This window comes from Hesperophylax consimilis, chromosome 10 (genome assembly GCF_061612785.1).
Source record: "Hesperophylax consimilis isolate HC1 chromosome 10, BYU_Hcon_1.0, whole genome shotgun sequence".
NCBI classification, from domain to species: domain Eukaryota; kingdom Metazoa; phylum Arthropoda; class Insecta; order Trichoptera; family Limnephilidae; genus Hesperophylax; species Hesperophylax consimilis.
In genome coordinates this window covers 14,918,671-14,942,269 of record NC_142845.1, presented here as the reverse complement: position 1 = coordinate 14,942,269, position 23,599 = coordinate 14,918,671, and the positions used below count along the sequence as shown (strand labels likewise).

At 36.7% G+C, this 23,599-nt stretch overlaps 1 protein-coding gene and 1 long non-coding RNA gene across 3 annotated transcripts in view; both read left to right on the top strand.

Moving 5' to 3' along the window:
• The window catches only part of LOC149420348 (uncharacterized), a 110,123-nt gene extending 91,855 nt beyond the window's left edge, over nucleotides 1-18,268 (top strand). Inside the window, exon 3 of the long non-coding RNA XR_016302723.1 lies at nucleotides 18,243-18,268. This is a non-coding gene — a long non-coding RNA (uncharacterized LOC149420348). The remainder of the gene's footprint in view (nucleotides 1-18,242) is intronic.
• The window catches only part of LOC149420347 (uncharacterized), a 486,416-nt gene that overhangs the window by 386,377 nt on the left and 76,440 nt on the right, over nucleotides 1-23,599 (top strand). The window lies entirely within an intron of this gene.

Sequence of the window (23,599 nt, the reverse complement as noted above, 5' to 3'; positions counted from 1 at the left end):
TATAGATTATAATTCTTTATAAAACAGATAATAAAAATACAGTGAAAACTAAATAATTTTATGGATTATAATTCTTTGAAAAAACAGATAAATTATATATTGAAAACTAAATATTTATTACATAATTTAACATAAATACAAAATGTGACTTCCAGTAGTAACCCTATGTTTATAATTATTTGGGTAAACTGTTTAGATGAAATATAAACTGCATTAAAAATATGGCTTTATAACTTTGAGCAAGTATTAAAATATTAACAATAATATACATTGTAAATAACTTACCTTGAAGAACATTATCCATGGTTACATTTTCACTTTGAATCAACGATAAACAGATTAAGAACTTAACTCGGCACACCTTCAAAATACAACTAAATAATAAGAGGGAAATTCCCTCTTTTATATCTGTTTTCTGCAACTAATTGCAAATATATAAATAAACCAACGTAATTACGTTCTGGATGTAAATAACCGCAATATTTTTAGCGGTTAATTACTTTCAAATATTATTTTTGATGGTAGGCAAAACAAAATATTACATTAAATTGATCTGTCTTTCACATATAGGAGTTAAAGATTGGATTCTGAAATAAAATTGACGAAAATTAAGTACAATCATTTCTTAAAAATGCAATTACTGGAGTGGCTGGCTTAAGTTGGTGGTGATTTTTTTCCGTGTACAAAAAAGACAGCAATAATATCCTATTAAAATTAGCGTGAAGACTAGTGAAGATTTTTATTCCTACTCCATTAAAGGCAAAAAAAATGGAAAAAAGGTAAACTTTGAACCAAGGCAACAGTTATAATTTATGAAAATATTATTTTTTTCAGTTATTTAAATAAAGCACGTATCTTAAAAAATATCTCAAGTGATTTTTAAAAGTACTTTTTTGTATAATAAGTTCACAAACAACCTGATTTCGCACGCCTTCTAACTCGCCTAGACACATCAGCGCCCGAATATCAGTGTACCCCTGTTCTGCGACTAATTACATAATAATTGAGTTTCAGATGTTAATTTAAATTGACATTGAATAATTGTGAATAATTTAAATTTTATTCTAACGGTATGCAGAACTAATATACTAATATACAGTTGATCTTTGACATATCGGAGTCAAATATTGGATTCTGAAAAAAAATTGACGAAAATTAAGTACAATCATTTCTTAAAAATGCAATTACTAGAGTGGCTGGCTAAAGTTGGTGGTGATTTTGTTTTTCCGTGTACAAAAAAGACACAGCAATAAAATCCTATTAAAATTAGCGTGAAGACTTGTGAAGATTTTTATTCCTACTCCATTAAAGGCAAAAAATTGTTTAAAAAAAATGGAAAAAAAGGTAAACTTTGAACCAAGGCAACAGTTATAATTTATGAAAGAATGTTTTTTTCAGTTATTTAAATAAAGCACGTATCTTAAAGAATATCTCAAGTGATTTTTAAAAATACTTTTTTTGTAAAATAAGTACACAAACAACCTGATTTCGCACGCCTTCAAACTCGCCTAGATACATCAGCATAGTTGCGCGCCCGAACATCTCAGTTCTGTGCGTAATTACCGAGTAAGTAAGCTTCGGATGTTATTTTCAATGGTTTTTTTAATGTCAGTGATTCATTGAAAACACATTGGTAAAAAAAAAAATCATTTCGGGAACATGCCGATCTGGGGTCAATGTCGCGTCAGCGCCCAAATTTAAGCCACTGTGCGCCCAAAATACAAACGGGCGCGCCCGTTTGTATTTTGTAGTACCTATCATGTCTCAAGCTAGCACATTCGTATTCCTACGGTAATCCCGTGGAAAGGACAGTCGCTCTCGGGGTAAATTACCTTGTTTGTCAGTCTGAGCGTTGCTCGTTGCTGACCGTCTGACCGTCTGGGCCGTGTAACGTGTGAGCTGCTGGGAGCTTGTGACCAGAATGCTACGCAATAATAATTATTATTGTAGCTCTTCAGTTAACGCTGATCGTGTGATGGCTGTCATGACTTCTTAAGAAGTTTTCCTTACACGAATCGAACCAAATAGGTGCCCTCCGAGTGCGCACCGATTTTAACGCCACATATTAAAGAACAGTTCAATGAAACTCTCTGTGACTCCTTCCTTGGTCCCTCTAAATTAGTTTGTTTTTTTATGTAGGTAGATACTAATTAGGTGCCTATAAACTCCATTGCAAATTTCAACACCACGTATTCAGGATCAATTCAGCATCTAGCTCTTGTCAGATAATAATAATAATAATAATAATAATTGGATAATTTGTAGATTTTGTGAAAAATCACCTCAAGGGCGCTGTACAATTTATTTCCTGGGATCTACATTTGTTATTTAGACCAACTGTGCCAACACGAGGTTCGTCATCCGTTCAGGTATGTGTCTGCCGCCAATATAGCGCTGACATGTGTCTGCTGCCAATAAAGAGCGCTGACACAACATCCTCACATAGATAACAAACCTTAGCAGCACCACTGTGACGTTCGACGAAGACAGAAGATGGAGACTCTGCTGCAAGAATCCTAGGTAGCGAAGGAACTGTACCAGCTGCTGCAGCGAGAGAGACTACCCCGTCCACCAACTGTGCCAGCACGAGGTTCGTCATCCGTTCAGGTATGTGTCCGCTGCTAATATAGCGCTGACATGTGTCTGCTGCCAATAAAGAGGGCTGACACAATATCCTCACATAGATAACAGACCTTGGCAGCACCGCTGTGCAAAATCACCTCATCCTAGTCTATTTTAGTCTCTCTAGTCACTTCCTAGCCATTCATGCCACTTAGTGTATCCTCTCGACCCTTTTAGACTCTTTCCTGGCTCCAATACCTAAATAAAATCCAGCAAAAAAAAATACAATTCTTTCTATTGTCGTGATCCGACGATTTCACACCTCTGTCTCAGACCTTTAGGGCTCGCTTATCGCAGGCTATCATAAGCAAAATCTTGAACCAAAGTCAAAGTGAAGTGTATGTGTGTCATCTGTAACAAAATACATAAACAAAAACAGAAAATAAAAACAAAAACACGCGTACAATAAACCAGTATTAGTGCACACGCCCGACATGAGGTGCTATATCGAATGCAAGAAGCCCGTGTCCACCAACACTGATTTAGGTTGACGATGGCTGTGGCTAAACTCTACAAGACTCCTTCCCTATATAACATATTGCGTTTATATGTTCTAATTAACATAATACAATGAAATACTTAGTAGGTTGTAAATAAATTTTTGAAAAAGGTCATTGAATGGGAGAAGTTAAATTAAATTGAAAAGACGTATTCTCTTTTAATCTCCCGGCAGAATGCCTTGTTGGGAATGCGCCTCACACGCTTGTTTGATTGCCCCTTTGATGATCTATCACACGGAGCGCTGTACAGAAATTAAGTGAGTCAAATTTTTTGCGGACGCCAAAGTATTCGCTGCAATCGAATTCAGTAAATGCTCCGAGCAACTTGGCGCTCGTTGAAACTGTGAGAGCGTCATGCTTGTTTCATGCCTGGCAAAAACTAGACTATTTAATTGTTCACTTTGAGTCACTCAGATTTCTGTTACTTGTACCAGGGCGGGAAAGCGGTGGATTACCTCCCGGTGCTCTGGTGAAGGTTGGGATGCCAATAAAGTGGTTTTAAACTAAGTCATATATTATTAATATTTTTGAAATGATAAACTTTGTGATGAAAGATTTACACTGAAAAACCAACTTTTTGTACAAAGTTAATTGATTTTTAATATTTTATGTAATTTCATATTTATATGTCAAATCACAAATCAACAAATACTTACGGTCATTTGTTTGATCAAACCCAAAGCTTTGAATATGGGTTTGTATGTTGGTTGTTTGCTTTGTACGAAAAAACGTAATAATTACTTAATTAATAATATTATTATTGTATTGCTATCTTTATGTCTTTACTGAAGAGTGTTATTAATTATCTTGAATTAAAAAAAAATATTAACGCATTTCAGATTACTTTGGTCAATTTTTCCGATTTTTATATGGCCGCTAAAATTTTATGCATGTTATTTGCTGTATAATCATTTAAAATTCAGGTCCCCATTCCTGTGTGCGAGGCTTCAATTCATGTCGTAAACATACGTCACACGTACACACTGTGGATGCGAACAGAGTCAAAAGGTACAGACTGTACAGAGTACAGGGTAGCAAGGTACAGGCTACTGTATACTGGGTACAGGATAGTCAAGGTACAGGGTAGCCCAATATTACCTTCGCTGGAAATCGGCTGAAATGTTTATCTTGTCGGTCATGCGCCACGCTACCTCCCGTTGTTGGCCTCTTGCGAAGCGAGAGCCGCATTATTCCGCCATAAACGGAATACCGAATGTCCCATCAAAACCGTCCTTTTCTCGAACCTTTTCTCCAAGCAGTCCTGCAAGATTTATAACCCCCCCCCCCAACCGGCGGGTGGGTGCTTTCATTTTATTGTTATGCTTACTTTCAATAATTTGTTTTTTATGGAGGCATGCACCGAATCAAATTCTTGATACTACCGCAATTAACGGAAATATTATGTAACTCTTTTATACCAAACGAGTTGATAACAATTTATATAAATTACTAGTCTTTCCGAGATTCTTGAGTTATTTTAATTTTTTTTTTAAATATGGAACCAACAATATGGCATCTAATGTAACTTTTTTAACGTAAAGTGGATACTTCATAACTACATTGTTGATGAAAGGGTAAGAAATGTGTGATTTGTATATCGATAAAGTAAAAAAAAAAATTTTTTTAATGTTTTTTTTATTTTTATCAAAAATTTTATAACTTTTGCACACTTGTTTATTTTTTGACCGGACCGGTTTCACCTTACAATGGTCATCTTCATACTACGAGCCTTAACTACGAAACCGGTCCGGTCAAAAATAAACAAGTGTAAATAAGAGTTATAAAGATTTTTTATTAGAAAATTAGAATGAATTTATATATTTTGTTTAAGATATGAGTTTTCTCAATTCTCTATTTACTGCTGGTACTTGCCACAGACTTTGTCTCTTGTAAGATGCTCGCTAATAAATACCTTGGAATAAGCAGCGTGTCGCCTGTCCGCCTCGCTTACATTATTCCCGAGCTGTCGCTGTCCCGCTAATAAATATTAAACATACTGCATACCATTATGAGCTTTAACTCCGGTCTATTGCATTGTCGTGGACAGATTTACATGTGCGTGCGTCACACAACTTGTACTAAATCAAAATAAGCCGGCTAAATGGGTGCTTTAGAAGATTATCGCTATAATATTTATTGTCGCTTGCCATAATATTCTCTGGGATTTGTATACCCCGATGACTCTCGTGTTAACGGCTCTTGCTTGTTATCGTTATATTATTATTTATATGTTTTTATCGTTAAAGGTAGGGGTAGGTACATGAATGTTTATTAGTTAATTTGCGATTTATTGATTTTTTCCCGAGTGAATCACATTTCATTGGCAGCTGAATAATTTGAGATCATTAGATCTGTATATTGTTCTGGTAAACGTAAAGTTGGTTGGCTGGTCTTGCCGCCGCATATTTGAGCTGAGAACTCTGAGCAATTCGGTCCCGTGGTCATTACTCACGAGACCTTCTTGCTAGATGTTCTCTGTCGGTTTGTGGTATTTTAAACGCGTTTATTGGCCCCGTTTTACACTGATTACCCGTTGTTAATCTACTAAATTGACTTGTCTGTCGGCCGAGCCGTGATTCTCGGGCGGTCGCGTTTACGATGTTATTTTATCGCGGGGCTCTGGGAAAATTGTAAGGTGTGACACCTCAATAATTGACTGCTCATAATTACGAATTAAAACACGCTACCGCGCTGTATCTTGCCGGCGGCCTTTGCTCCTATTAAAGTGTCGTTAGTTAGATAATATCTCCAACAGCTGTGGTTCGCTTCGTCTCTTTTACATGAAAAATTGTGTTTGCGTGCATCTAATCGCCGGTACAAATCTCACGGTTGTCGGTCGAGTATTATGTTATAGACAGCGGTACCATAATCCCATTTGTGCTGCACTAGCTGGCAAGTCCCTCGGGTTAGTCTGTAACCATTACCTTCCTCTTAGGGTTCTATTGTAGCTAGGTGCTTCAAATAATTTTTTATCCACATTTATCACTGAATCGAAGAGACATTATTGACATTCGAGCTGATCTAATGGATAAAATGACCAATTATCAGAAGTCTCGTTTCGGATGTGAATCGATTTAGCTGGCAGCGGTAAGCAGTGTTGGTGACTTGTTGTTGACTTGTTTTTTCGAGTAAAGAAATAACAAGTTAAACGCTTGTCGAACACTTTGTAAGAACAGCCGGCTAACAGCAATGTGTATTGTAAAGTTAGCAATGAGCTTTAATCCGCTGGATTTCTAACGGCTTCGTTCTGTTGTTCCCGCTTCCGTTCCGGGGCATTGTGTGTAAGCGCCTTCAGCTATAGCTTGGTATAGACGACCAGCTACGGCTACTATATCACCTACCGCCTATTCACATGCAGTCAAGCGAATAAATCACTTGAGACTCGGCCAACAAATGTCTCTCAGCTGTGTTCGATAGTTAAACCAGAATAACCCCATCCTCTCTCAATATCTATTCGTAAAGTTATCATCCCAAATCTCCTTTAAATCATTTGTCCATATTTTTGTGGATTTTTATTCTAGGATCATTGTGCGTTTCTTTTAAAAAGCCTAGGATACCGAATTACAAATGAAAATGATTCGTGGAAAGTGTCCCATAATATTTATCGCACATCAAACGGTTATCCATAAATGCACTGAATGTCTTTTGTAGATATTGAAAATAACATCGAAATAAGAGAACATCAAAACACTACATTGATCTCACGCCATTTTCTTTTTATCATCAATAAAGAAGAAGTGTAAATGCCTCAATAAAAGATCCAAAAAAATGAAAATTGTTTCGTAGTTTGTTCAGCCGTGCTTAGGCGGGAGTTTTCCTTTGTGTATTTATTATTTTTACGCACGACAACTGTTTCGCCTTCCGATGGGAGGTTCACCCATTTGACATTTTAATATTATGTATGGAAGTGGTCTAGATTAGTATTTCAGAATAAAATTAAGAAACTTTCAGTTTTTCTCCACAGTGAATAAATAAATGTTTGCCAATAAGAAATGATAGCGCACGAACGAAAACAACAATTACTTCGTATTGCAGAACACCCATCGTGCTTATGCCTGAATTACTACACCTGCCGAATGCTCGGCCGAGACAGTGCATTCGGCCGAGTGTTCGGCTCATGTGATCAGTACAGTCAGTAGTTGGCCCAGCAGCGGGCGAGTGATTCAGGCGAGATGGGGGATAGAATGGCTCGGTCGAGTAAGTATATCCTACAATTACATAATCAACTCGGCGCTTCACTCGCTCCCCACTCGGTCAGTGCGATCACCCGAGACAGTCAGTGAAAGAAAAAAAAAGTTGAATTTGAAGTGTGTGATGTTTGTTGTTATTAATTTTCCCGTTTTCCTCAATCGCGAACAGCACTTTAAACTAATCTCAATGAACTGTCTCTTATATATGACTCTACTCACCAATAAGTCAGTCACTCGCTTTGTTACTCGGCCAAGCTCTCGGCAGGCGTAATTCGGCCTTTAGTTATGAATTTCTTACAAGAATTTAAATTGTGCTTGTTTCATAAACGATACAAAGTAATTTAGTGTTCTGAAGAGATTTTTGACGCGCATCTTGTTAATTTATTACCTAACCGTCAGTAGGTACCTACTTACCTAAATCATTTCTACTTTATCATAATTTTTATATTTTTATTGTCTTTTTATAAAAAAAAAATATACAGTGGATACATTTTTTAGTGTTATTTCACCCGCAATGGTAGGGATGTGTTATGACAGGTGAAGTTTACAGATTGAAAATTTTCATAATTTGCATAATAGAAGTTAGTAAATTAATATTTTATATGAATAGAAGAATAATTATCAATTGATTAGTTTAATATTTCATATGATAATTTAAGACAATTGGATGAGGAATGTGAGAGATGTATGAAGGGAAATTAGGTGGTAAGAGTGTAAAATGTATGGGTGTTATGGTTGAAATGTGTTACAGATATACGGATTCATAGAGTTATTTGTGTTTTGAAAGTACGGAGTTGGGTTACGCCTTTTAAGTTATTAGGGAGGAGTTAGGTAAATTAATTGTTTTTGTGCTGATGTAGTATGAACTTTTTGTACATTGTAGTGTCGGTCGGTTATGTAAAGAAAACTTATCTTAAGAAATGTGTTGGCATAAATTTTAGATGGAGTTTATGGACGTAGTTTATGACGTCGCTTGTTGATAACACGTATTACCATTTTTTGTGATTTTTGCAGAGGATCAACAATAATCTGTTTAGTTTTTTATTCTCAGTTTTCTAACAAGATTATTCATTCTATCTTTTAATATAATAGTTTTTTTTTATTAAATTTACAAAAATCAGTTTATTATTAAACAAGTTCTGTTGTTTAATTATTATTTCGAATGAAAATTAATAATAATACTGTTGAAAATATAAAAGAAAAACCAAAAATTTAAATGGAGTTCTACAAATTAAACATGATAACAACACAAAAAAAATATTTGCCTGGTTCTTTTAAATATGTTTTTCAATATTGTAATGCAAAATATAACTTCCTCAAGATCTGAGATAAATTCCCTTTGAAATGAAAGATGATACCCGTAAGCTATTTGACAACAAATCCATTCGTCCCCTATCTCCCCTAAAACACTTTGCCGGAGCGAGTTGTTGAAATCTTATTTCTCTCAAGATCTCCTCCATCGAACGTCAGTCACTTTGATGGCATTTTGAAATGCACCCTCGCAGCGGCTACTCATTCCTACCGAGGTCCAACACATGTTTTATTTTCCTTTGAACCGAATTTTTATGTTACTTTTATCTTGCAAAGTATGAGGATATCTATTTATTTATTTAACTCATTTCCTCGTGAAAAAATAGATATGTTAACTTATTTTCTTTTCATCTTGGGCTGGGGTCCCAATGATACACATTGAAATAAGTTTGATAAGATTCCTCTATCTTAACCGACGGATCGTTGTCTTTGGGACTAGACGTCGATTGCATGGAAGGCCTTACAAATGAATTAACAGGTTTCCTGATAAACTTTTAGCAAACCAAAGTATTACCAATATATTATCATGATGTCGAAAAACGTGTTCCTGAAGATTCGAATATTTCTTCATCACAACGAAAATTCTTTGTATCGTCCCGATACGTTATCAATATAAATTGACAAAACATTTTGAAATTGAGGTTTTATTAAAAAGGCCTGTTAATTTATCGAGAGGACCAAAATCGGCTTTTCTCCGTGCAAGTGGGAAATGCTTGGTATTTTCTAACGGTATTTAAATTAAAGGTGATCTGAAAAACTAGCGTCGGTGCATATCTGAGAGACGCCGAACGCGTGTCCTCAACTTTCATTCACATTTTTCCGATAATTTTTCTTTTTACGGCTCATTCTTTTCTCAATGGCTCGACTGTACGAGTATTATGATTTGCCGGCTTTTGTGTTTTCTCAGTCCTTCAACGGTCTTCAAAGACACACTATCCACACAACATCTGAAAAGATGATATCAAGTAAACATCAGGTGTGAAGTGAATAAATCAAATATCTATTTACTGAGGTGTAGCGAAATCCTATTTTAACTCGATCGTTTTGCATTTCCTCTGTCTACAAATTTGTCTGTGTGTTACTTTTCGTTTTCGAAAATCTTCTGTTCAGTTTATTATTTAATCAAGCCTTACTTTGACTTGATGGCTATCTTTGATTTGGTTCGGTAAAGATTATTTTTTCTAATGTGAAATCATCGTGTTTATTTGGACTCTTTTTCGATATCTTGTTTTTAAAATATTATGTAGGTACCTACCTGCATGAAGAAAGTTTGAAAAAAGAATTGTTCATTGAGAAAGTGACGTTTCTTTGGATAAATTGTATGTATGTTTCCAATTAAATACGTAGGAACGTAAGTACCCACGTACAAAGCTTATGATTTCAGAGAAAATTTTGGTTTTGATTATAAAAATAAGATAAAATTAGAGACGAGATCTGCTGTTGAACTACTAGAACTGCTATTGCCTAGTTGTGCCTACGTTCGGGTATGTAACTTGTATCCACCAGTTATAAGAATGCACCAGACGCACTTACATTTGCCATTCCGTATTTCTCTTTGTGAGTCGTTTAGCTCGGCAAATGTAGACTGCTGTGTTGTTGTGACAATATGTGCCTGGTGTTTGCTCAGAGCTCTGCGCTCACCGCCCCCGGTGTCTGATTTATCATCAAGAGATAATATTCGCGCTTTAAAGTGGCGTCACATGTGCCGCGCGCCCTCTCTGCTTTCTGCTCACTGCTTGCACTGGAGAATTCCCCTGAATATTTCGTGATAATATTCTCCCAGTTCCGTTTGGTGTCAGCGGTGGTGCGCTTAACTGCACTGAGGAAACTGCACCTGAGCCAAAGCTTTTGTGTGGCGCTCTCAACCACCCGCTGTAACACACACAGATAATACGTGACGCCACATTATGTTCTTTTCGCCCTTACTTCATTTTGCGGAAGTGGAGGCTTCTTTCCAGGGCGTTTAAAGTGGATTTATTGCGAACATCCGTCGTAAAGGGAATTAACTTCATTAAATTGAAAAACTTTGCTTCTGAATGATAGATACATTACTCGTATATCTGTGTAAGCTCTCGGAGAAACGCACCTCTCAGCGGCAAGACCGTAATATAATATTTTTGATCGTGTTTTATTTTTGGAGTATTATGTCGTGTTTCGCTTCTTCCTTTTGTAGCCAAAGTTTCGGACAGCCAGGGTTACAGTGTCCATCATCAGGTAAAATACCCCAAAATAAATCTTGAAAATACTTTTGTAGAAATAAAATCTGAAACCATATAATATCAGCTGAAAGTACAGGAAAGTCTCAGTAAGTTTATCTGGATTCTGTATACGTGCGTTCATGGGGATGTCAGACAATCCTGTAGCTAATATTTACATACACATCTCGAGTAGTGTAATGGCGGGAGTTGAGAACATGTATTGTATATATGTAGCAGCAAGTAGCGAGGGGGTGGGAAGGGGGTCAGGCTGACTGTGCAGGTGTGGGCTGTTTTTATTATACCTCAAAGCTCTCGCTCCCTGCCGGGGACGTGAGCCCCCACCTCGTAAAATGAAACGTTCCATACAAAGAAAGAGACTGTGTGAGTGGAACTACACACCTCTCCCTCCCTCCGTGAATTTTTACGGCTGGATAAAGAAAATATGTCTTTCCCGCGCGGGGGAAGATTTTATGAGATTGACGGGATATTACGAGAAAAGACGCGTGATTTTGAAGATGATTTGGTACGCCTCTATTCGCCGCGCGATCGATTACTTTTCAGCTTTTATTCGGCTTACATTATCATGTGATTTGTCGTTTGTTTTATGGATATCCTTGTATTATATCACATTCCTGCCCTATTTACCCACTCTGTCAAAGCTAGGAAAACCGATCCTAATAGTTGAAATGAAATCCTTTTGATGGAATTATTTATATTATAATCGAGCCTTTTAATTAAGGGGAACTTCTTCCCCTTATTTAAATAACATTATGACTTTGCTTATAATTTCGTTAAAACGTTAATCGACACAAAGTAGTTTCCAATTCCCCCTTTCGCTATTAGGCCGCAGCTTTTTAGTGACATGTCTTTAATTCCCTTTGTTATTTGTTAAATTAGCAATTCTCCTCTCCGCCGGTCACGCCCCGCTCGGCTCCCATTAGCTGCCGGGGGGTTCTCGTTTGGCTTAACGTCTTGAGCGCCAACTTAGATGGAGTTTCTTTTATTGCCAACGGTCTGCTGACACGGACAGAAGTAGATGAGTGACTTTTTTCTCCGTCGGATCGGACGAAAAAAAGTCGCGTGGTTTCGCCTCGCTCTGCCGGGCGCTGGGAACGCTTTCCAAGCGGGTGCTTTTGTTCAAACGTCTTTCAATTACACCGCGGGCTCTTCACCGTGCTTACGCTGAGTGTCAATAATGTGTCGACACATGTTTTTAGTGTCATAAAAAGTTCTTGTTCGTAATTGAGTTTGATGTTGTTAAAAATAAAAATGGTAAAACATTTATGATTCTTAAATAAACAAGCCAATTTACAAACTACATCATAATGTTGTAATACCTATATATCGTATAATGCGGGGAAAGAATTTAAAAAAAAAATTAAAATCATCAAATAATAGATAGCTCTGTTTAAAGTCTTTTTTATATCGTGGAGAAAATTACATGTCTGTCGCTTCTTGATTATTAATTATCTTCGCTTCCGTCGCTTCTTGATTATTATTAAGATATTATTCAACTCAAATTCGTGAGTAGATGACAACAGGTGGACGAGATGTATTCGGGTAGACCAAAGACCCGTTGGTTTGACCATGTTAGACGGGCAACCGATGCAAGGAGGACTGCCGAATTAAAGGGTTCACAAAACCACAACCAATTGGCTGATGAGTTCCTTTCCTTTTAAAGTAAAGGGAAAGCTACCTGCTGAGGAGAGATTGTGGCGGAATTCTGGTGCACGCATTACTTCTACTAACTCAAAGAAGTACTCAGACGAGCTTTTATAAATATTAAATTATAACAAACAAATGTTTTATGGTTTTTATTTTTAACCCCTTAAAGTTGAACGCCAAAATACTGCCTCCTGAAATCGCTTCACTGCATTTATTTATTTATTTATATATTTCTATACATACATTACAGTGTCTACCAAATATTTACATTTGTATATAATACATAAATTTAGAACTGTTGTTAATATGGTGTTTTATGCCGGGTGTGAGGTAGGTTTGAGTAGGTGACACTGTGGTGGGTAATGTTATATGTTTCGTGAACACCTCACTGGGAGAACCTGAGCTGAGGTGTTTACGTGGTTAAATTTGTATTATGTCTTTCCCTATGTCTTAAAATACTTCTTCCCGAAATCGCTTGGCTGCATTTGAATCATTCTGTTCACTATGTCTTAAAAATACTGCCTCTCGAAATCGCTCGACTGCATTTGAATCATTCTGTTCCCTATGTCTTAAAAATACTGCCTCCCGAAATCGCTTGACTGCATTTGAATCATTCGGTTCCCTATGTCTTAAAAATACTGCCTCCCGAAATCGCTTGACTGCATTTGAATCATTCGGTTCCCTATGTCTTAAAAATACTGCCTCCCGAAATCGCTTGACTGCATTTGAATCATTCGGTTCCCTATGTCTTAAAAATACTGCCTCCCGAAATCACTTGACTGCATTTGAATCATTCGGTTCCCTGTGTCTTAAAAACACTGCCTCCCGAAATCGCTTAACTGCATAATTCTTGCGCGTCACTGTATTATGGATTTTTATTCCCACAACAAAGGCTTAGTATACGCCCACATATACACTGACGATAATAATTTCAATTTATGTATTATACACTGCTAACATTATGCTTGTTATACTGAAATTACATCTCTTGTGATTTTGATCTAATTAAAGTCCCATTATGGTAACGCCTTACAATAAAGGTTGAATTAATGTGTTAATTCAATCTGACAGTCGTGGCACAGCGATCTACTCAAATACAGATCCATTAAATAATCAACCTGCTGTAATTATTGGCGTGGGGCTAACGCGGTGAATCTATCCACAACGTCGACTACATCGAAGAACATCCGCAATGATTGATATAGAACCGCACAGATTTGCTTTTGACGAATGTCAATACACTCGAATCAAATATTTATGGAATATTATTCCGATCCATGGTTGCTCACAGTTCACTATTCACTACACTGCTCACTGGCCCGAGCTTTCTGGGATTGCACAATACCTAATGTACACAGTGCGCCAGTGATTCTCAAAGTGAGCGATGATGGCGCCAGGGTTAGCAAGGGGCGGCGAGGGCATTAGTAACAAATGTCAATACACTCAAATCAAATGTTAAAGGAATATTATTCCGGTTCGTGGTTGCTCACTGCTCACTGGTCCGAGCTCTCTGGGATTGCACAGTACCTACTGTACACAGTGCACCGATGATTCTCAAAGTGAGCGATGATGGCGCCAGGGTTAGCAAGGGGCAGCCAGGGCATTAGTAACAACATAAATACCCCTCACGAATGTCGGAGCAGTACCTACTGGCACAAACTTGCATCCGAAAAAAGACTAAGATGGCGGTGGTACATCTATGTAAGTTATTAAAGTTTTAAATTATCCCGATAGCCACTGTCGCTCATTTGGGCTCGATTGCCTCCCACAACCGGTGTCGATTTTTAACGTTTTCACGCCAAAAATGTTCGTTGTTATTTGTTTCCCAAACTTTGTTGGCTCATTAACAAAGTTTGGGAAAGTCTGCTCTACAGTCACGGCACTGTTCTGTACACAAGCCGACACTGGAACGCCGCACATGCATGAAGCACGGGAATTATGCCGCCTGCGTTCATCACAATGTACACAAGCCCCGTCATATTAATTTGTCTATCAAATATTCTGTCACACACTACTGGCTGATTCCGGATTGATTTTGCTAATGTGCGCCGGTTAGTCTGAATGCCTCAAATCTAGCGTATTATACGCAATAATGAATAATCAATTCGTGCTAACAAATCCATGATTTAGTTCAAGCATTTTTTTACGTGTCTCAGTAAATAGAATCAACAATTTGAAAAAGACAGTCACAGACTTTTTTGTTGTAATGTACGTATACACACGAGCGAACCAAACTGCCGAACTGAACCTCAACTTATGGGAAAGGAGGCAAACGCAAATGGCGCGAAACGCCTATTGCAGTTGCTTCGTACCTTTCCCGTAATTCGTGGCCCGGTTCGCAAATGTATACGTACCATAAGGGTTAATCTTACAATATGGAAATTTCAATACTTAAATATTGAGTTGTAATGTGAACTAGCTCGATAATAATAAAATAAATAAATCCAGATATTAAGTCCTCATTCCTACGACATGGATCTCACTTCTTTTCTATATTTTGGAGGGGGTCCTTCAAGTAGACACGTCTAGACAACTGCCTTTTATCTATTTGGGGAAATTCGATACTGCAAAATTTCATTATTACTGTCGGAAATATCATTGTTATTACTTTCTATCATGTCCTTCAGAACTCAAACGATTAGTTTATTCCCCAAGGATTTGTCGTTTATTAATTTTAAAAATATACATAAATGTTTGTAATAAACCAGTTTTTTATACACCAAGTTATATATATATTTTTTAAATATTTTTTAATAACATTTAAACCTGCTAAACTACTTAGGTAGTTTGTCAGCAGGTTGATAACTTATGTAGTTTGTCAGGTGTTGATTGTCGAATTGAATCGCTTGTCCGTGGGTCGTAAGTTTTACATAACTTTATCTAATATTAAAAATGTTCTGAATTCGTGCTTTATATTTGTTCTTTTGATGTTGAGCTAATTATTACATTAATATTTAACTATTTATGTATGTATTGTCTGCCTGCATAGCATATTGTAGTCACCCCTTCTGATGGTTCCGTGACTGTCGTTCCCAAAGTCATTATTGGTGACTCGTAAGCCGCTTACGAGCTTACTCTCACCCGCTACGCGGTGTGCAACATACTGTAACTACCCCTTCTTGCCCCTGATTACCGCATTCATATTGTACATGTGCAATTGCGCATTCTCTATTTCACGCTCGAGCTTAAACCCGTGTGAAACTCGGCTAAAACCTATCGTCTAAATTTACTAATTTGTAGAGTAATACATACATACCATATTTAATTATATTTAACTTTTATCTTTTTACTATTCGTATGGTTATCTTAACCATGTCCTGTTAAGTACTGGTTTTAATGGAACGTCCGTCTATTATCGTAAGTGGTGGCATCGACACTTTGATTTCAATTTAACACAACTAGTTGGTGCTAATTGTATTAAATTGCAGATGGCAGTACGAGACAACACATTAATGTGCAACGTTGGTTCACCTCCCGGTGATTAAATTGTTGAAAAATGAGCACACGGAATCATTACGTATTCAGCGAGTCTGTATTTACTAGTACTTACCTCAATATAACTGCGGATGCACGTTCTTCTATGGACATAATAATATGTGCTAGGGCCGGTTTCGACACACCGGGACTGCGGGACTGCCATATAAAGCACCGTGCAGGTGATGCCTTTAACCGGTATATTATTGGGATGTTATTGCCACCCTCCGACCAAACTAAAGTGGATATGGCTGCATTCCTACAAACGAGAGAAAATTCCCGTGTTTGTGATATTAGAAAATTGAACACGCACAGCCAGCTAACGTGAAGGTGTAATGTTCAATTAGTTTGGTATATAATTGCCCCCGCAGGATTAATTATAATTGCTGCAGTGAATACTTAAACGTCGTCTTGGAATTCGTGCTGTGCTTACAAAAATCACTGAATATAATTTTTAATTCAAGGCTGTATTGAGCTTTGGAAGCCTAGCGGAAGACTTTACATTACTTTTGACATATTTGTAAAAACCAGTGATGAAATGTAGTAACTTAAAAATAAAAGCATTTATCACTGCCTGCGAGGAGTTGATTAGTCAAATGGATTGATTCTGCCGCGGAATATGTTTCGGCATTTAACACTCTGTCGCTGGGCGCATGACACTCCGATGTAGGATAAATAATGCGTAATAAGTTGACAAAACACGAGCCATCCCCAGGCAAATCGACTGGTTGAATTATTTTGGCCGCTTTCCTCCACTGCCGTGACAAATTATTCACCCCTCTTCAGTTCAGCGTTCGTGGGCCGCGAGAATCGACTTGCGGCTATTGTGGATTGTGGCACGAACGGTGAACGAAATGTTTACGACGTTTCTGTAGATGGCTATCTTATCGGCGTCGAAGCGCTTTTGAATCTAACAGCTGATTTTTTATTGTAATAAAAATAAAACAGGCGTTTTCCTAGCCCGCCATAAAAAAACGGTTCTCAGTTTTAATCTGATTGAACAGTTTGTTAGGAAGTATTCGTGTTTCCAGTTACCGTCTCATTATTGTAAAATAATTTTATACATCAGCATTTATTAGGGGCTGTTAAAATGTGAATTTGAACATTCTTAATTACTCGCGTGGAATTTTAATTGACAGGCGAAGCATTTATAAGATTGCTTTATGATTTAAATCCATAAAATATATACGAGTATTTTGCAACATGATACCGACAGCTGTTTATTGATTAGTCAACATTTTTTAAATACATTCAGCGGGCGAGTCCCGATGTAATGCGGCCTTTCTCCGCATATCAATTTACAAAGCCGTAAGTATTGAATAACATGTCGTTTGTGATTATTTACGGACTACGGTCGATGAGTTGTGTTAATTATATTGAACAAATATATTGGTGTCGGGCCGCCCCCGCTGGGCTGCCTCCATTACTCCATTACTCCATTGCTCCATTGCTCCATTGCTCCATTGCTCCATTGCTCCATTACTCCATTACCTCCCACCCGGAGCCCTGTATTAGCATTATTTAACGGAGCAGCCGCGGGCGGTATTCGGATTTCTGACCTCAGTCGAGAGTATTACAGATACAGATATACCTACTCATACACCATACACCACTATCTGCCGTGTAAACTGTAAACAAACAGTGAACAGTAACACGTCACTTCATGCTTCGGATTATCTTAATCGAATTATTAACTTGGGGAAGTCTTGTCGAACCTTCAGATCTACTTGCATCCGATGTATTATTACCGTTTTTTTTGTAATGGTTAAAGAATAAAGGCAATACAGGAGACTATTATATTGTAACAGAAAATTTGATATGAAAATGATTATTCTTAATTTCCCAGATGCGACCGAATTAGTTCAGTGGTCAGAGCAATGTCCCGCCAAGGCACAGGTCCTGTGTTCAATTCCCAGATGCGACCAAATCTTTTTCTGCCTTTTCTGTTTCACATTTTTCGTTTGAGAGTGGTTAATATTGTCCTCGACGATTAAATATCACAAGTTAAGGTTTTACTCAATAAGTTATTCATTCCAGTTCACACAAAATAAGATACGAAATAGTTATCTAACTGTAATCAATGTCAGTTGTAAGCAAACATTTAGTAAGATCATTTGGAACGCAGTTACATAAAAACAAACATGTCTTAGTTTTGGTTGTATTGCGACGTGAAAATCTATATGTTTTTAATACATTATTGTTTTTACTAAGTAGGCTTTACTTGAGTGTATTAATTATTTATCTGTGAACCCATTTTAATAGTACTTTTTTTCTTGTTTCAGGTACGTTCTTCATGTATTAAGTCGCTATCTTTGAGCAGCCCTATCCGGCACGCTGCAGCCGTATTACCAGTAAGTGTAACCCATTCTAACCATTTGGTTCCTGGCTATTCAACAGATTAGATCTTAAACGCTTTTCCTCCCACATGTTCTCATTACCATTAAACAATTAAGCTTCGCGTGTTTCCCTCCCGCGATTAGATTAAATTGAAACCGAGTCGTAAAAACGATCGCGAATCGTATTATAACAAACACGCCGAGGAATTCGATTATCGATTTTATATGTATTCTAATTTATTTTCTCACCTGCACGCTGCACTATAGATCTGAACTGCTTCATGACTGTTACATCATTCGACCCCCTGATTCCGATCCTGCAGAATGTTGACAATCGGGTTTCTCAGTGAAATAATAACTCGTTATCGCGCGCTTAATCAAATCATTATCCGTTTAAATTGAGATTGAACGGTGATTAAAATTCCAACACGGAGATATCGATTAATTATTACAATTATTTAATCTGATGCTAGTGATACTTCGCCGTCTATTCCGTATGAATATCAATTTATATTCGTAACAACTTATCTTTCTGCTAATTTTAATCTCTTAATGGTATAAAACAAAGTTGCTCTCAGCGTCTGTCTGTTTGTGCGTATGGTTATTCTAAATTACTGAAAGGATTTCACCATCATTTAGAGAATTTCTTCCGGTGCGTGCGTGTGTAATGTAACACCATCGTATTTGGTGATCATATATCGACGATCACCGCTGTTTTGAATTTGTAACATTCTATTCGGCAGTCAAGGATAACGGCCATGTTGTTAGGCTTGTTAACTGATCACAATATAATCAACAGCTAAAACAGGACCAAAATCGGCGTTTAACCCTAAATGTACCGAAAAATCCACCATGGATTTCTGACGTTTGTCCTCGTAGTGTGCCGACGAATCTACCGGGGATTCGCTAGTAGTTCACCGGACTTTCCCCGGATTTATTGTATTTTGTAACGTGGCACACTAAAATATTTTTTAATCGCCTGGCAAGGAAATAATGTACAACACTATTATTCTAGACTCTCGTTTCGTCAAGTGCGAATATATTAATTTTAATTTTGAAATTTTGAATTTATGAAGATGAAAAATATATCCGATTTTTAAACCGTCGACCTACTTTCTGTCTTTATTTGAAGATTATTACACTTATTTCTCTTTATGGAAAATATTATAAAACCCAAAAATATTTTCGTATTTCTTTATTTTAGGTTTTTCTAACATTATAGAAAAAGACACACTCTTGCAAAACTAACTTAAATTACCTACAATTAGTACAAAATTCTATGATTAAATTACTAGTTTCAAAACAGATATTTTCACAGAGGCGAAACATATCATTATTGTATCGGAACTTGACTGTTTTACCGGTACAGGCCTTATTATGGCACAAAATATTGATTCAGCATATATCTGACTCTGAATATAAGAGGAAAGTCGAACATGAACATAATACTAGATTCACAAAAAATGAAGGAATCCTTGTACCAAAACATAACGATAAATACGGACAGCGAACCCTGGAATACAACGTGCCCAAAATATTTAACATGTTACCAAGCAATATAAAAAAAATGCGAATTACCTCAGAGATTCAGATATATGCTGAAAACATGGCTACTAATCAGAGATACTCTGTATTAGTAATACTTTTGATTATGGCAGTGGTTGGTGATAAATATGATGTATAAGTTGTATTGTAATAAGTAATAATATTATGAAAATATTGTAATTGAACATGAACATCCTGTTGACAAACTGCTTAATTGCGGTTTAATGGGATTGTACTTTGAAGAAAAATAAATAAAAAATAAAATAAAAGAAACAATATTTGATAAAACAGTACAATTTTCAAAAATATCATTTTGCAAATAAACAAGTAAGCTATTAAGAAAAAAATGTCAGTCGGCATAATGCGGGCGATGGGCATTTTACCCCTGGCACTGAAGGTCCCGGGATGGTGGCAACACAAGGGTTAACGGGACCATTAATATATAAAAAATTCTACCCAACCGAAATAAATTCATTTTGTGGCTCACAAAGTGATTGCGTCATTGCATCTTATTATGGCGAGCCACAGTGTAAATATTTTTTACTAATGTATAATTTAATCCTACTAAGAATATTATGAATGGCTTGCATGCAAAGTACTGCATATCAGTCCCGGGCGGTGCACAGTGGGCTGAAAATCTATACATATCTACAAATATACTACTATTTATTTGTATTTTTTGACATACTTCGTATTGTGGCGAAACTTGTGATTTTTTTTTTAAATCCTCAAAGTTAAAAAAAAAACTTTTTTATGTTGAAGATTCATTTTAATGCTTAAATGCTTTACATATGAGTATGATTTGTCTAGTTTACAATATTTTATTTACACTGCAAGCCTAAAAGCATTTAAGCATTAAAATGAATCATCAACATTAAAAAGGGTTTTTTTCAACTTTGAGGATTTAAAAAAAAAAAAAATCGCACCCTGCGCCACAATATGAAGTATGTCAAAAAATACAAATAAATAGTAGTATTATCTGTGTGTAAGGATAGAACGGCCAACCTTATGATTCCAGAGATAGCCTCATTTTTAATGTCAGCGCCATACAAATTTTTCTCAAAAAAATTATAACTTCTTCATTTGTACACGCAATTGCTTCGTACGACATTTTATAGCATAGTAATGATCAGCAGAATCCATTTCTAGCCAAAAAAAATACCCTTGAAAATTCAAGTCTCTGTGTCTATGAAAGGCGATTTTCAGCCCACTGTGCGGTGAGGTGGTTTTAGGTGGCTTGTGGCTAGCTGCGAGCAGGTTGCACCCGCCCCGGGGCTAAGTGCACGGTGCACGGTACACGGTTAATTAATAACAGGCAAGTTGCAGTAGTTGCAGGTTGTTGGTGGTGGGCTGGTTCACTCGCTGGCTGGCTGCAGCCGACTTGACGTGCTAATAAACCCGGCATCCGTTGCTAATTAACTCCGCTTCAGTACCGAACTCGTAATAACCCGCCGCGCTCTCTTTATGGAGCGATCCTACCCATCCTAACCACCCCACCAAGCGTCTCCCACTGCTACTTAATCTCGCTTACTTAATTAATAAGTGTTATTATTATTATTATTTTTTTTTTTTTACAGTATTACCGCACAAGAGTCCCAACTGCTCCCGTCTGGAGCCAGTGAGACTATGGCATCCCCAATTGGGGTATGTTGTGAGGCTGAGGGTATTGGGGAGGGGAGGGAGATGGGGAAGAGGAAGGTGGGGAAGTACCTGGCTATTCAGATCTGGTCACCAAACACGGCTAAAGCCATTTCAAGCAACGTTTCAATTCTGAATGGTGGTCTTACACCAGGGCGATACTGAGAGTATCTTCCACTCTGGAACGTGCCGCAAATATACTATATATTATTTTTAATTAATTTTTAATTAATTAATTGTGAAATAACACAAATTAATCAAATAAAATTTATTTGCGCACGCCGGGTTCGAACCCGCGACCTTCGGATCTGTAGTCAAAAGCGTATACCACTAGACCACGCCGGCCGACAAATTATTACAGCTTTTGTGTAAATTATTACATAATAATACCTGAAGGGTTCTTCCAATACCTGTCTTATTTATTACTTCACCAAATGTTCAAATGTCCTTAATACAAAAATTGATTAAGCTGAAAGCTTTCAGAAGAATGTTCCCATTTCTTACAGCTAGTCTCGACTATTTTATTTGCTAAGTAATTAAATTTTTTTAAGCTTTGAAATAATTGAAATAAAAACAATATTCGGGAGTAATACTGGACTCAAAACCGACCTTTTCTAAAAACTCAAAACGAATTATTCAAAATATCTCACTGTTGGGAAGAATAAGAAGATACACTAACACTCTAAATCTCTCTAGTAAAAATATATACATATAATGCAATCATTGTATCACGCATTAATTACTGTAGCAGATTCTATTCTTAGCCATCGATGGATTAACGAACAAATGACAATACTACAAAATACAACTATGAGAATTGTACTGAAGGAAAAAAAATCAAGGACATATTGAATTAGTTAAATATCTTCTCATTTTAACAAATTATTCACTGTATTTTTATTTTTATAACCACTTTATTCGATTTATACGCGTTTAATTGATACTAACTATATGTTTAATAATAATACAGGAATCGAATTAATACATAAAAATAAAATAAATATATGTCTCAATAATTTAGAAATATCAAAATAAAATATTATAATAATATATTTGCCAAATTTTAAACAAACGGTTAAAATTAATCGACAGTCCGATTTTTTGTTCCCTTTCTCCCCATGTAACCCCCAACCTTCCCATACCCATCTACCAGCCTGTCTCTGGTGCTCTCTCCCTCTCTTATACGATTTCTCTTTCTCTTTTGGTTTTTTCTCTGTATCTCATAATTTTTCTCTTACTGTAATTTAGTTTATATGTTTATTGTCCTAATGAAGGTTGAGATCAACCAAAACCGGTCGACGATTGATCAAATAAAGAGGTTTTAAAGATGGAACTTTTCATTTATGTAATGTAAATGCTTTCTTCGATAAGAGAAAAAAATACATAAAATACTTCCTGTATTTGCTGCTGTTGTTAATGTGTATTTTTTCATTTAAATTTTATGACAAAATTTTTGGCAGATAGTTTTATTTGTTTCGAACATTTCGAACTTTCGTGTCAACGTTTTATTGGGATGTTTATTTTAAGGCAGAAATCTCATTTCGAGCGGATTAAAAAAGTTCACTTCAACAGTAAAATGGAATACCGAAAATAACGGAAAATATTTAGCGGTAGAATGATTTTTCTTCATTGCGCGCTTTCGGCTCTCTCAAACCATTCGGCAATTTACTTGGTTTTCCTACCGATGCGACGCGAACAGGAAAAAAACAACTTACGGAAAACACGGAAAACCCTGCGATAGAAATTCGCGGAACGAGTGAAAATCGGTCGAACCGCGCTAGTGAGTGTTTTTTCCCGTTTGTTTGGCATTCTCTCACCATTGGTATGGAATACTCTAGATGCGAGCCCCTCGCGGAATTGAAATCACTAAAATATTTTATCGACTTATTTTAAATCATTTCTACGACCATTGTCGATTTAGTAGGTACGATTAGTCTAATTCACTAATTTTCTACTGTTTATGGCATACAAAAGACTCTCAGGACCTATGTCATCTTTGGGGATGCTGTATGGAGGGTTTTTTAGGGAAAGAAAGGACAGGACGTTTTGTGAAGGAAATGATATGTGTGGTGGGTAGGTCTGGGTCAATGTGTCCAGAAGTGACGGACGTATGAATCCAT